Source organism: Anas acuta, chromosome 9, assembly GCF_963932015.1.
Source record: "Anas acuta chromosome 9, bAnaAcu1.1, whole genome shotgun sequence".
NCBI classification, from domain to species: domain Eukaryota; kingdom Metazoa; phylum Chordata; class Aves; order Anseriformes; family Anatidae; genus Anas; species Anas acuta.
Genome location: NC_088987.1, coordinates 2,850,127 through 2,866,073, shown reverse-complemented (window position 1 = coordinate 2,866,073; position 15,947 = coordinate 2,850,127). Strand labels below are relative to the sequence as shown.

Here is a 15,947-nt window from a genome sequence, read left to right as displayed (position 1 = left end):
TAGATTTGTAAAACCAAATGGATCAAGCTGGACCATGTATTTCTGAAACTACAGAGATCAAGTATGACTTGAAAATATCTATAAAGACAGAAAGTGTTCTACAGAGCAGGGAAATCATCCACAGAAATAAAAAAGTGGCAGAGGGAGCTTAATTCTAAAATTCTATTTATTGGATTCACTTAAAGTAATTTCTTTACAATCAGCATTTGTCTTCTTGATAAAACATACAGTAAATTAATCTCTCTTAAACCCAAATGAAATAACATAGAAAGACATAATATCATTCTACTTAAACTAATAGAGGGATGCCTTTTGCCTTTTCAATCTTATTTTTGGACTTTATGAATTATTTGTACAGTAAGGTGTGCCACCCCCCCCCCCCTCCATTATGTGTAACACCTCCTAATGAGAACTTCTACTCCCTACTGAGATCAAGATGTTGATGAAAGTATGTTTGAAGAACTATGTCAGGGCCTCATTAATTTTAATCATATTTCAGGAAATTAAAATACAAAACTTTTTCTTTTTTTTTTTGTCTAAGAACATAAAGAACCATACAGGTTCATACTAAGTGTCACCTAACCCATTTTCATTTTAATGAGTGGCAATACATATGGTATCAGAAACCAAAGGAAACCTAGCAGTTTTATCATTTACAATATCTCTCCCAAGGTTAAGCTTGGGATGTTAAGGGACGTTAAAGTATTTTGAGATGTTTATATATTATTAAGATAACTAAAAGGTCATACTGATTACTGTGAATTCAAAGTGATTTCTTTTCATGCCTGTTTTCCATAAGCATTTGTTCTGTGATTTAATATAGATCTCTTCCTCTTCAGGACTTGAAAATCAGGTGACTTAAATATATACTCACTAATTTTACTTGAGCCAACAGGAAACACCATTAACAACTTTACTATTGTTTGGTGAAATACAAGGAGGGGTTTTTAAATTCATGTTGCAAAGTTAACTGATTTGCAATTAAAAAATGCACAGCAGAGCAAACAATGTGTGCCCAGAGACAAGCTTTGCTGTGAAGTTTTCTAATTACAAGTTATTCCTCTAAGATCTATGCTGACTCAGTGCCCACCTGTAAATACCTGTACCAATATCCCAGGATATTGCTCATATAATCTACTTCAATTATTGATGTTTGTCATTTTCTTTCCACATGGCCAAAGCTGACTTTTAAGCAGCACTAATTGTAAGCAGGTACAATAAACACAGCAAACAGAACAGCGATAGGAGACTGTGCATCTTTGCTACAGGTCTCTGATTTATTACTGAGTGGTATGATTTAAGGTACTGGGAATTTTGAAGCATGGTGTCTAGACAATAGAGGTTTACTCATTTCAGTATGCCCTTACGTATAATACAGTAACAATCACCATAGCTTTTAAATCACCTTTTCAGAGAGCAATTTCAATATAACAACTGGATTGGTCTGTGACTGATGTCATACACAGCAGGAGTTCTTCGTGAGGAGGCTCTTAATACCCAAGCGAACATATTTTACTGAAAGTAAGCCTTCAGAGCCTGACTAATTTGGTCAGGTTGCCATTTGAGCAAAGCACTCCATTTTGTTACACTGTAGTTGTATTTCTCCTCACATTTTGCTTTCAACCCTTGTTTCTAAAAAAGCTTTCCATCACCAAGAGATCTGCATGAACATCTTCACCTTTGCTGGTCATTTCAGCAACCCTTCAATAAGGTTTCATAGAGATGAATGACTCGCACAACAAATGTTTTATTCATGTTTGAAAATGACCCAGATGGAACCCAAAATAATAATTCATTCCTCTCTGCTTTTAAAAGAAAGCTACAGTTTGGATTTAACAGTAAGTGTTTTTAATAATTGCTACTGACAAATCATTTTCTCTGGAATCTTTTCACACCTTGTCTATAGAGCTAGACTCAAAGGCTGTAATTTTAATACCAACTTTACCATGAAGGTTTTAGAGAAGTCATTTTTAAGCTTTATACTGAAGTCTTCATAGTGCTTGAATCTATATGCACAGAAAGCATGTAAATGGATTAAGTTTCTCCAGCATAAGATCAGTACTTATTGATGCTATTAGATACACAAATATTTAAGTGGCGTATGCCAACTCATCCAAGTAGGGAACTCCAAAATCCAAAACAAGTGTTGAAAAGCATCTAGACGATTATTTTGTTTCTATTCAGTCCAGTACCTTACCCAGCTTACTATTTGCCTGTACAACTGCCCTGAACACTGAATGCCCAAATAGCATCAAGACTCTCGTAGCAGCACTAATACAACAGTAGCAATATATCTCTTCTCCTCGCTTGTGATTTCTATTAAACATTCTTACCACACTCAAAAGCAATGTTCAGAAAGAAAATTCTTCCCATATTATTAGTGGAGGAACTTGAGAACTGGAGTACTCAATTATTTTCACTTAAAGGCTATGAAAGTTTGGTATTAAAGTGCATAATACACAAGGCCCTTCCAAATCCTAAAAAACCCTTCACCTTATTCTTATGTTTTTCCTCAAGGTGACATGATTAAAAGTGAAGAGAATACTCCAGACAATGAGAGGAAGTTAAAAACAATTTAAAGTTAGTGGCATTGATATTCTGTTTTTCAGGTTTCTTTTAAAATGTGTTTGAAGTTTCTTGTATTTATTATAACTGAACTAGATAAAAGGTACAAATAATTTTATTTTTAATATAAGATTTTATATAAGATTTTTTTTTTTTTTTTTAATAAGATTTGGATTCTAGCTTTCCTCTTCACTGAAAGTCACATCAATCAAGATGTGGTTTAACGTTATTTTGTTTTCCAAAAAAAAATATCTTCATACTTTATTACTTTAGTATAAAACCACAAATACACACAAAAAAAAAAAAAAAAAAAAAAAAAAACAGAACAGGTGAACAGAACACCTTCCTAAAACTTAAAAATAAAAAGATGCACTTACTATGGTAAATAGATCTCTACTGTAAATATTGTCTTAGTGACAACTGTATTAAGTTGTCATTTACTAAGACAATATTTACAGTAGAGCTGAGCACTTTAAGATGCAACTATATTGCTAAAAATGGGGTCAAGTAAGTAGAAAATTCTCTCCCTCCACTTCTCCCCTAAAGCAAACCAGAACATCACCCACAGGTATGCCAGGGAGGATATTTTATCCCTGCAGTATGATGAAGAACTGCACTTCTCCACATTCATGGTAGTAGGGAATCCCAGACCTTGGGAAAATTTGCAGTGGTGATGGAAACAATTCAAAGTTAAGCTTAAATATTGTTGTACGTATGAGTATGTATACATTCATGAAAGGTGCTGAGCAGTTTTCATAATCTCTAATTATTGTGCTATCAGTAAGGTTACTCATTATATCAAAAAAACTATCAAAATATCAAAAAAATAGAGTTGATGTTCCAGCTTCCTTGAAGTAGAATAATCATCACAAGACAGATTTCATTGTAACATCCAAAAAGCCCCCAGAAGTCCCACTATTTATAGTAACACATCTATAACCTCCAGACAGGATGTCTATTTTCAGCCTCATCTTTTGTTATGATTTCCCTTGGAGAGAAAACAAACAAACCACCACAGATCCAGCACATAACTCAATCGGAACTCACTGTAAATGATCTCTTCAGAAACATTTCCTCAATTCAAAAAAAAAAATAAATAAATAAAAAGCATTTAATCAACAGTTTAGTATTTTTTAGAAGTCTGTGAATAAGGACATTCCTGTATATTCATAGAGTGTTGGTTGATGAACTTCAGTTTTAGATTGCAGATAATGAGAAATATAAAGTAAGCTACATAAAACTCAGACTAAATCCCACCCACTAGGGAAGCTCATTATGTGAACAAAATATCTAGTATTAAAGTAAAAGGATAGTAGGGTTGAGAAGAGTGGTCAAAACTAAAGGAAGGGAGTAATAACTAAATCCTTGTGGCTACCCTATTCCCACCCCAAAACATTTAATAATTAAGACAACATAACATGTCAAATGAGATATGGTGCACACAGCACTCAGTATGTAAAGGTTTGGAAGGTAAGGACCGAGTTCAGGTAAAACGAGCCTGCTCTGTAGCTACAAGGAGCTGCAGGCACAGAAACTGGTGCCAAGAAAAAAATGAATCTCTAATTTTGTCCAATAAATAATTGGAGTAAATCTATGAAATAAGTGCTGATTTATCATAAATCTTACCTTTACTTAGTTTTATTTGTAGCTACAGTCCCGGGTTCGAAATAACTATTAATTTACAGGTTTGGGTTCTTAAGGCAGGAAAAAAAAAAGAGTGTGTGCCAATGAGGAAAAAACCTTCAACATTAAAGCTAATCCAGCAGTAACTTCAAGGCACACCAGTAACAAGTATCCAGCTCCTCAAGCAGTTGCTGACATGAGACAGCACTGGTTTTCAATATCAAAGCTTCTGAGTTCCAGCATGCATGGAAAGTACAGAGCATCCATGTGGAATAATCCAGAGATAAAAACCCGAAGACAGGAGTATTTGCTGGCCTCACTGTGTATATATAGGGATACTTTAAAAATTGGAGAATTTCAATCTGAGGTACCTGTACAGGATTTTGTAGTTTCAAAGAAACATGACATGGAACAGAGGCAACCACAGGAATATCCACAGCTAAAAACAGTTGGGTCCCAGGGTTAAATGGAGACACGTTGTCAAGCTGCTCTTGAAATGCTCTGATACACTGCGAGGCATTTTTCTTAAGCAAACACAGGGATTATCCCCAAATAAGTATATACCTTTCCGTGGTGACAGACAGATAAAGGAGATGAAACAGAGGCTATCTGGAATAGACACTCCTGGGCAGATGGGAGCAGCGCTGCTCAAAGCGAGCATAACATGGGCTCAACCCGACATCACACAGCACAGCAGGGACTCCTGTTCAGCTGCAGCACATCCACAGTGTGTTTCAAACACACAGTGAATGATAGGTTTGCCAGAAAAAAATACACCTGCACAGAGCCACACTGCTCTCTGTGAAGAGGCATACACAGATAGTCCATGGCCGTGGGAAAGGACTGGTGTGGCTGCTTATCTATTACACGTGTGCCAGGTCTCCACACAGGGGGAAATGTCTATTTTTTAAGCTTTAAATTCTAAATTCTAAAATAATATTTTTTAAAAATTAATTTTAGAATTTTAATTTTAAAATTCTATAAATTTTTTAAAGAAAGTTTGCAAGACATATCACCACCATCTTCCTAACACACTGAATCTTCACAGATTATGCTCAGATTACAACTGTGTGCTCTATATCTATATGAAGAACAAGATTTTGAGCTTAGGTAACAGCATGAAGAACATATCCCTGCCATACCTGAGAGCTCATCCTAGGAATAAGCGCTGCAGGGAGAGAGCAACCTCCAAAGACACAGCAGGAGGCACATGGACCAACGCAGCCATTCCCACATGGCTGTTTCTTGGTTTAAATTCAATGTGGAAAGAGACATACATTACTTATCTCAGGGAAACAAAGAGGTGATGTGTCAATACAAAATTATTCCACAAATTTTTTTTTGTCTTGTCCCAGAGATGCTCCAGAGATAAAAAAGCAGTTACTCCTCCATGAAGGCCACCAGCCAGAGTCCCATCCATAAAGTGCTCTCTGAGCAAAATCAAATGACAGAGACAGCATGGTCCTATAGGGTTCACCAATAACTGCAGGAAATCTGATTTGTCAGAAATAAAGTCTGAAGAAAAAAAAAATATTTATATTTCTATAAGTTTGAAAAACATTGACATTGTATAAATATATCTCAAATTATTTAATTAAATTATTTGCTGATTCTGAGTATGTATACCAATAGAAATGCTCTGAAAGAGCCCGATATTCTTCTTCCCCTTTCCCCTCAGGATTCTGAATAACAGACACTTCAACCTATTTCCTTTAAAATAACTGTATTTCTGAAACTTGTTGCCTGTACACATTTCAGCAGGAAGCACTGCAGATGGACTCACATTGTGGCTCTGGCCTCTGCAAACATGCAAGCAACCGCACCACCAAGGCCATGTATCACTGACATCAGTGGGACTCCTGCCCAAACAAAGACTTGACACAGTCATTTTCTCAGGTTTAAGCAGAGGTGTTTCAGCTAGCAGTGCGATGGGAGAAGAGGAAGTGCATGGATAGCCAGGGTGCACAATGGCACACAGGAGTGCAGCCAACCCCTTGAGCACACCTTGACCAAAAGCTCATCTCCAGGATCTGGGCTATGAAGTCATGCGGAGCCTACCTGCCTCTCACCCTTGTCTACACAAATTCACAGATTTGAAGCTTTGAAGTTTGTTTTTAATAGATTCACCAACTGATTGAGCCCACAGGTAATTGCTGTCTTTAATGTGGTATTTGGTCAAATATGCTAGCAGAAAGCTTTCTTTAAAGCCACCATCATTCTGAACACTGCATGATTTCTTGTTTTATAATTATCTCTTATTTAAAAATATTTTGGTACACCTCTGATACATAAACAAAACATCACAATCCCTTGGAAGAATTAGCACTTTAAGTATGTGATAAACACGAGGAAGCAGAGTTATTTTCCTGGGAGCTTAGTGTTAACATTATTAACAATCAATATTAATAGTCCATCTGAGCTGATGTGCACCATCAGGTATGAAGACTAGTACAGTAAAAATGTACATACAAATGCTTTATGAAATTGGGAATAGACACATTAAGAAATGAACATATATGAGCAATTTCAAAATGATCATTGCAAATCTTATCACAACAATAGTGCATATTGTAGAATAATTTGACTGCTTTAATAACTTCGAGAAACAGACAGAAATTGAGGAGCACAAAAACCATTAAAATCCAATAAATATATATATTTTTCTTGATTTATTTCAACTCAATATGCCTCGCTGCTAACCAATAAACATCTTGGAAAATTAAAGTAATTGCAGGAATCAGACTTAGAAGGGAATTTAAATTCAATCTCCTATAACCAGAATATTAATAACAAAAACTCTTGAGCCATAGTTAAGTTTATTTCATGCCATTAAATGCTGGCACTTGTTTTATCTGGCATTTAATTCTGTTCAAGCAGTAGCAGCTCAGTAACTCAAATACTTGCAACTGTAAACACCTAAGAAGGGGAATTTACCTTAAGTCATCTCTGTTAGCCTCTAAGAAATTTAGGAAAGTTGCCAAAAAAGGGGACAGGGGCAGAGAGGGGTTCACTCAAATTCAGTATGCCTGATGCCATGTACTGGGGGAAAAAGTGGCTTCACATCTGCAAAATAGTTATCTGAATACATACAGCACTATCCAATTTTGTCTACATTACAGGATTATCTTGGACATCAGGCTGATACCACAAGAAGGGAACATCACACAGATAAAACTGAACATATGCTGTTTGCTGTGGGATGCAAAAAAGTCTCAAATGGGACTTGATATGAGTTCAGGTTTAAGTGTCCTTCCCTCTGAATAGTAGGCTTAATTTGACAGCAAATTGTGTTCAGAATTCAGTGATTATTTAGTAGTTACCTTTTACTTAGATTTCTTAATGAACTGAAAAATCTTTAAACTCAAAGGTCCTTAGATCCCCGATGAGCTGTTACAGATATTTCTGAGCTAATTCCATCACCTTGACCATAGCTACTGAAATATGAATGGCTAAGATAATACCTATAGATCATATTTTGTCACAGAGCCCAGCAAGCGCAAAGTACCTACCTCGCTCAAAATCTGTTCCTGGGAGACCTTCGTACATCAAGATTTCCTAGCTCCCAAAGAGCTCCTCTGCCTTAGGCATATTTGATAAATAAACAATTTTGACAGCAATGTCAAAACAATGACAAAACCTATTTAAATGACATTTGGGATGCTATCACCATGCTTCTAAACAAGCACAGAACCAGCACAAGCATCCCAAACCCTGCACATTAATACATACACACCTTTTCTCCAGCTTTATGACTTCCTGACACACCACTCTACCTGATGCATGCTTGACCCCAGTAACCCACAGAACAACTGCACAGATTTAGTGTCTGCCCTTGTAACAGAAATGCATGTTTGCTTTGTTCTCAATCTTCCCCCCTCCCCTAAGAATTTTGTGTTGGGCAAATTATTTGACCTTCAGAAAGTCTGTGCCAAATTACATTTTCTCGATCATCTATTTTTCTTGGGCTGATAAGTCAGTTGGTCTCTGTTTGCTTTGGGGGGGGGGGGGGGGGGGGGGGCACTTCCTTACTTTGGGGTTTGTCCTAATTAGTATCTTGAATAGATAGCAATACATCTCTAGTTTCTTCTGAATTTATGAGCTCTGCTGAAATATTATAAACTTTCATCTTTCATATAGGTAAACTAGGGTGGATTCCAGCCGCTTCTGCTCTTCCTGGTGGTGATGGTGCCCTTGAAGCCACCAGTGTATTCAGAGAAAAAGGCACAAATCCAACCTACCTCTCTATTTTCACATCAGTCTTCTGTAATGCCTATTTTTCACACTTAACTCCGAATTGCTGTATATAAACTGATTACTGTAGTTGAATAAAGTGTTTGCATAGTAACTGCTTCTTAAGGTATGTTATTTATGAAGCTTTGTACAAGACATGAACTGCTCTTACTAGAGAGAATGGGATTAAGAAATACATATAAACACAGAATAAAACAAAACGCACTGAAAGGGATGATAAGGAAGTGGAGTATAACAGGTTTCTTTTAACCAGGTGTTGCACATACATTTAAATATTTATTTGTTTAGAGTTGCATAAAATGAAGGCTTTTCCAGAATGGTCATTTAATAGCTCATTTGTATGGACAACAGTAAAGATAATTTCTAGTCAGATATTGTAAACCACCTATGACTTCATTAATATCTAAACAAAGAACACCCTTAAATTTTGTTTGCAATCTATTATTCTGTGAAGAAATATGCTTAACTTTAATAAAGCAGGTGGTTTCTATTCCTTTACTATTACCCGTTTTGTTTGTCTAGCAAAGAAAATCCAGTTAGAGATGCCAGGTTACCCTTCTTCCTTGCTTTGTCAGTGATGCAGTTGAATGCCGAAGTAGTTGCTTTCCTGTGGCATGCTCGCCATGCAAGACTTCTTTCAACATAATCAGTGAAAATACAAGTTTTGAGATCTCTAGGCTTTCTAGGGACAAATGCTGGAGTTGTGGCTTCCCACCAGGCACCAGAAAAGGCTGGGAGAGCATTGTCTGTAGATGCTTAAATGGGAAAATGGATGCACAGAGTAGGGGATGACAGGAGGGGGTGAATTGCACCAGGGCTACGTTAGTGCATTTTTATAAAGAAAAATGGACAGGAATCCTATGGTTATAATTTTATGTATTGCTAAGTGAAATTATGCAAAAAAAAAAAAAAAGAAAAAAGTAAGTCTATTTCAAAAAACTAAATAGCTATTTAACTGCTGTCTGAACAACTGCAGCCCCATTTATGTCCTTAAAATGACAGTAATTGTATACAGACTTGACATGTAAGCTCTAAGAAAGCCACTTGCAAATTGTTGCCATACAAGGAGAGCATAAATGGCAATTAGTTGAGCTCTGTAAAACTGAAAAAAACTCTAAAGAGATAAAATATTACCTATAAGTGCTCCTTCAATTAAGAGTATCTGCATCTCAATTAAGTTCCCATTTTCAGCAATTTATATAGTAACTAAGCTGCAAAGAGTTGCACCAAGCTGGAATGTGACAAAAAAAATCGCAACCCTAGCAGCAGAATTTGTAGATCTATTTCTGAAAAAAAAATAAAAAAGGAAAATTTAGCTATCTATTAATTTGTATAAAATGGAATTGTGTAGCAATGCATTTCAGCCACAGTGGTTCAGAAATGACGCCAGGTATTCATCACTACCCAAATATTTACTTGTGTCTCATACAGTCATCATGGGCAATAGCAGCAGTGCTGTTTTACTGGAAGAGAGTCCATAGTTCTCTAAAGGCTGACAGATACCAGTTCAAAATTCAGTTATATTATTATTGGCTCCAAAGCATTTCTGACCACGCTTTGCTTTTCCATCCCCACAAGGAACCTCCACCTTGAACACAAATTGATATAAACAATTACCATCTCCCCCTTTTAATTACCCATTTACCCCATTTTAAATCAGTTCACAATGCCATCACTGAACATAGATGAGGTATTTGTAAATTAATCAATGATTGATGCCCCAATAAAAAGGTATAGTTGTTTTGAACCTAGATTGCAAGTAGTAAGGCTTATTCCAAAAAAAATAAAGCTTCAGTGGAATAGATCAGCAGCCTCCCCCACCCCAAAATTCATTCACTAGAAAGACTTTGTAAACAATTACAGGAATAGTGAAGATCAAAAAACAAATATTTGTCTTGTCATAATCCTAGCAAGAGGGAAGAAGCCAGATTTTAGCAAGACAAAATCCTCAATGTTGAAGTGAAACGCACAATATTAGCTCTACTGAGAAGATAGTTTTAATGCATTTTTATCTCAGGAAACACAGGGAAACTGAAACACAATCCAAACCAAAAATATGAAGTTGGAGGGAATTAGCTAAAACTTCATTAATATCTATGAGCATTTTCAGACATTCAGAATTAATGTAGTTTCTCACTTCAGCTTAATTTCTAAGGCTGACTTAAGGCCACTTGAGTTCTAACATCTGGCTGTCTGCAATTTAAAATGCATTTAAAATAACCCATTTGAAATACTAACTTGGATTATTTTTCCCAGTTGTGTTCACAAAATAAACCACCAATTTAAGAAAACCTGACAAATTCTTTGGAAGACCACTAAATGGGAATTAGGACATTGCTTCTGCAGTGTTAATGCCCACAGAAGCAAAAGTGCTCATGAAATCCAGAACAGCATATCAATCTCCTTCAGATCCCTCAGTTTCACCATCACCGATAAGGTGCACGCATTATAATTATATTTAACAACATGAATTTCATGGCAAAATATATCAAATGTCCTCCACCAATTCTTGTGTCTCCTCTACTGGAGGATGGTAACAGACAATCACTTTTTTTTTTTTAATTAATTTCTGTTCAAACAGCATTACTACCAGTCTCAACTGCTGTAATTGCCTGTTAATTATGTTTCCCTTGAACTCGACCTAATTGAAACCATAGCAGCCATCCATCTGCTCCTCCATGCAGACTGTCATACACAGACACTGCAAAACTCCCATTTTTAGCCTTTTGCCTTTCTAATTATTTACCAGCAGCCAAACGAAAACATGAACTCCTCCCCTCAGCCCCGGTTCAGTAACTTTAAATTGTTACAGGTTTCCATTACAAAAATGTGAACTGAAGGCAAAACAAAGGAGAACTGCGGAACAAGTGCAAAGTTTTTTTCCTATTTTTTTTCCTATCTACTTGAGAAGGCAATGTCTGGAGCACCATACTTCATTTTGGGCCCTGCAATTTGTTGAAGATATGGAGTGGATGGAGAAAGCCATGAGAGAGGCTACCAGAAGGGGCTGGGAAACACAGCCTGTATATGTAGATGGCACAAACTGCAGCTCTCAAACCCTGAGAGGAGAGAATGAACAGAGACAACTATTTCCAAAAAAAAAAAAAAAAAGTGTCACGATGGAAAGAATGAACTGCTCTCCAGGCAGTAGAACATATTTTTCCCCAATTCACCAGTGGACATTTAAAGATATTAAAAAAAAATAAAAATATTAACATTGGAATAGATTTTCTTAAAGAAGGATACCAGAATTACCACTAAAAACAATTTCTATGGGCAAGAGAGACACTTTCCAAGACTGATGCCTTGGGGAAGAAGGGGTTACCTAATCTCAAAGTCCTTTCAGGTCCCAGTTTTCTAGGACATGAAACACTCATGCTCCCAAGCCATGAACAGCATTATCAGCAGGAAGTTTGTAGCAGACAGGCACTAGAAAGGGTCACCTTCTGTGCCTGTGCCAGAACACTGGATGTTTATATGTGGACATACTCGCCTTCCTGCCTTCAGGAGATGCCAGGCATTGGACTCCTAGGAAGGAGATACTTGGGTTAAAGGAACCAGAACTTTCAGACAAGTCAACTTCATGCTTCAGTCCTTGGCTTCTAACACATCTGACCAAAAACATCATCTGATGTAGAGGATGTAAAACTATCATGTAATAATAATAAATAAAACTGAAACCCAATTGAAATTGATTTGTCTAGGTAAAAACAATCTTTTCAGAGTTTGAGAAATAATGCGACATTTTGGAGGCAGATGGGCAACTGCTCTTGTCCTTCTGCTGGATTGGTCTGCAGCCTCGCAAGCAAGATCTGTCTCCTCGTTCCTTCCAAGCCCCTTTTGCAGATGACTGAACGCTGTTCACTCAGGCTTGGCTGTAACTGTTCAAATTACAACATGGAAAATCCACGGGTCTCTCACAACCTGGATGTTGGATGGACTTGCTGGACCAGTGCATCTGTGCTCTCCTACAGCTCACTCACTGCTGATGGCAGGCAGCTGGTACCTGCTTCACAGCAGGGCTAGGAGCACTGCTTCTGTCAGGAAGATGATCATTGCTTAAACAGTGACTTTTATTGCCATGGACTTCTTGAATACACTTTTGATCCAAGAAAATTCAGCCAAACAGTTTTTGGGGCAAGCAAACATTTAATCCAAGTATAGAAGTGCTTCAGCATAGGGAAAATACGTAAGTTATTTGAATTGGTAAAATACTGGGTTACTGAAGTGTTTTTTTGTTTTGTTTTAATCTTTCATATGTGGAATGACACCTAATCAAATTATGGATATTGTACAGGTCAGCACAAAGACAGAGCCACTTATCATTCATAGGATCTACTAAGCAAGAATTGTGGGGCTTTTTTCTTTTTGACACCTGGAGAAAAAAAATGTCAAAACAAGTGTTAAGAGCACAACTTCGTGAGTTCTCCAAAAACTTAATTTCCAACACAATTTTCCTATAAACTATTCTTGTTCATCCTTAGCTTTGTCACCACAGGTAAACTCGTACTGAGCATCCAAGGAATATTCCCTAAGAGAACCGTGTTGCAATACTGACACCTCAGTGGAGCAGGCATGTGAATTATTTGGTTGGACTGCAGGCAGCCCATTTCCCATGCAGCCCTCCTGTGTGTCTCTCAGACACATCCCTGGAGGATCCCAGGGGAGTTTCCACCACTAAACACATTGCCAGAGCACCCAGTGCCTACCTGAGACCACTTCTGCATGTTAAATTATATTATCATGCATGGCTAAAAGACCTGGAGCAGCAATTCATTTTGCAAGACCCACATTATAATTTTTCCTGCATGAACAAACTATCCAATTGCTACAAAGTAAAAGGATTTCAAAAAAGCTGTGTGGGCTGGTAAGATCCTATCCAGTCATATCAAACTTCAAGGCTTGGGCAAAAAGACTGTGTTCCTTGTGGAATACATCTGTAATATTTACTGCATCGCAACAGGCTGAAACCGGTTTTTCCTTTCCCCCCAAACCACCTCCGTCTTTTAAAAAATAAAAAAATAAAAATAGTTCAGTTCATCACTAGAAGAACATGTGCATAAATACACCACCTTTTGCCTTTCCCAATTAGAGTAGCCAGGGACAGACATTAAATATCTAAGACTTTTTTTTTTTTAATGTAAAAAGTTTTTTCTATTTGTTCCTCAGCTGCTGATAAGGAACTCTTTTCTCTTTTCTCCAAATACCTTCACTCTGGATTACAGATCAAGCAGTGAAAATCTCAGGCCAAGAGGTGAATGCTTTGGAAACATGTAAGCTGCTGAAAATGGGTTTCCAGAAAAACCTGCAGGGTTAATTAATGGGTTTGTTAGCACTCCTGCTGGAACACACCAACAGACACTTTTAGTCTTAGCAAGTCATTTTGATTGTTGTAAGTTTTGTATCTGTTTCTTGTGGGTTTTGATTTTTTTTTTTTTTTAAAGGAAAGCTGTTTTCTATACACAGGCCTTGAACTTTGCCATTGGTTTTGGACACCTGATTAGCAGTCTCAGAAACCAAGATTCACTTTACCTGGACAGCAAACAACATCAACTTTGAAGTCTGATGCTAGATAGATAATTTAAAGTTGTTGCCTAATTTAATTAAAGTAAAAAAGTTACCTATGGAAAACCTATTGCAAGAAGTCTCGCTGTCAGGTTGGGTGTACACAAGTAATTTGCTTCCTGACTTACCACTAGCTTATTGGAAGCAATCAAATGCAACAATTTCAAAAGGCTATTACCAACTCACTGTTGAAAAAGGATTGGGAAATAGATTTGATTTACTTTTTTTTCCCCAGGTCTTATTAAAATAAAATGCAACTAGAAACTCTACTTATTTCCCTCTGTCATTTGAAAGTATTCTGAGGGTTGGGAATATTCAGAGCTGATCCTTCTCCCTTCCTTTGTCAGCAGCAGTGATCTTAATGCTTAACTGAAGCAATTAGGAAGCTGCAGATACCCTGCCTGTAAAGTATTTTATTGAATTTAGAATCAAAACTGCATAATTTTATGGTTTCTATTTGTTATTGCTGAGGCAGGCTGAAGCAGAGAAATCCAAATGCAGAGTTTCTATTTGAGGATTCTTGTATACAATTCACCTGCTTCTTTTGCCCAGTCCCAAATGACCTCATGTTGCAGCATTTGATTTATGCACTTTGTTAAATCAAAATAATTACTGCTTTAAGAAAAAGCTGTTAGAGAGAGAGAGAGAGAAAGAGTATTTTGGACTGTCTGCAATGACCTTCTAACTCCCTGATGCTTTGGACTGTCTGCAATGACCTTGTAACTCCCTGATGCCCACCAGGCTGGGTGAAGCTGTGCCACCCTGAAGAATGTGCTGACAGTAGTGATTTCCCTGACCCATCTGAGGGTTGCACCATCCCCCTCAAATCAATATATACAGCAGCTCATAGAAAGACTGGTATGAGGACTAAGGAATAAGGTATGTGCCCACCCATTTTTCTTTTGCTGAACTCTACAATGACCCTACAAGGTTTCCTTCCTTGATGAACATATATCAAGCATCCATAACTCCCTGTTCAGGCACTTCTGTCCCTCACTCCCAAACCCCAATCTCCGTATTACTTTCAGAAGAAAGTCATAATAAGGAACGATAACCATACTTGGAAAAAAGTTTTAAGCAGAAATAGGTCCCAAGCTTTAGAGAAAGTCACAAGTTGTGAAAGTGGCAAAGGGTTTCTTTTAAAGAAGTACCAATTTTGTATATAAGCCTGTAGCTCTTCAAGTCATTATGGCAGCCAGCATTTTGAACAAAGTTAAGACTTAATCATAATTTTAACTATACAATTCCCACTTACTGATATAGTAAACATTGTCAGATTTGAATTCCTGTTTCAGTTCTGAAGGTTTCAGCAGGGAGCAGAACTCTGTCTGGCTCCATTCAGAGCTCTGGTCTGTGCAGCACAGGGACCTGGAGCAGCTGCCAGACTTCGGGATCTGATAAGCACATTTCCTGTAGTAAGCCCCACTTTACATAAGGGACACAAACCATTCATCTATAGAGATGAGAGAATACACACATTTTGGCAGAATATCCCACCCTGTTTAGGGCACCCTGTGCTTTGAAAGCCACAGTTGGGCTTATGCAAAGCTCCACTCTAGGTGAAAGCCAGAGTGTGGAGGCAGCTCTTGGAAAGTGGCTTCATACTTTCCTGTTCCTGTAACCCTGTAAGGTGTTCCCAATTTGTCACTGCTATAAGATGCTCATGTTTTAATACAAAATGGCTTAATGTAAACTACATTAGTGCACAGCCTGCTGTAAGCACCGTTCTCTGGTGTTTTTCTGGGGAAAGCACTCCAGAGCTCCCTGCTCCCCCACAGCATCCTATTCAGGCCCTGCTCATGCTAGCTACACTTCAGCCTGTCATATTTTATTCCTTAGCTATGGGAGAGCAACTGCTGGCCACCCTTTCAGGCAACTCACAAACCAAAATGAGCACAGAACTGGGAGCAGCCAGCTGAGCCTGCAAGACCAGCTCAGAAAAG

General features: G+C 37.6%; 1 long non-coding RNA gene across 1 annotated transcript in view; it reads right to left on the bottom strand.

Annotated features, from left to right (window-relative positions):
• LOC137861204 (uncharacterized) overlaps nt 1–15,377 on the bottom strand; it is a 185,047-nt gene extending 169,670 nt beyond the window's left edge. Inside the window, exon 1 of the long non-coding RNA XR_011099466.1 lies at nt 15,260–15,377. This is a non-coding gene — a long non-coding RNA (uncharacterized lncRNA). The remainder of the gene's footprint in view (nt 1–15,259) is intronic.
• Nucleotides 15,378–15,947: the final 570 nt, after the last annotated feature.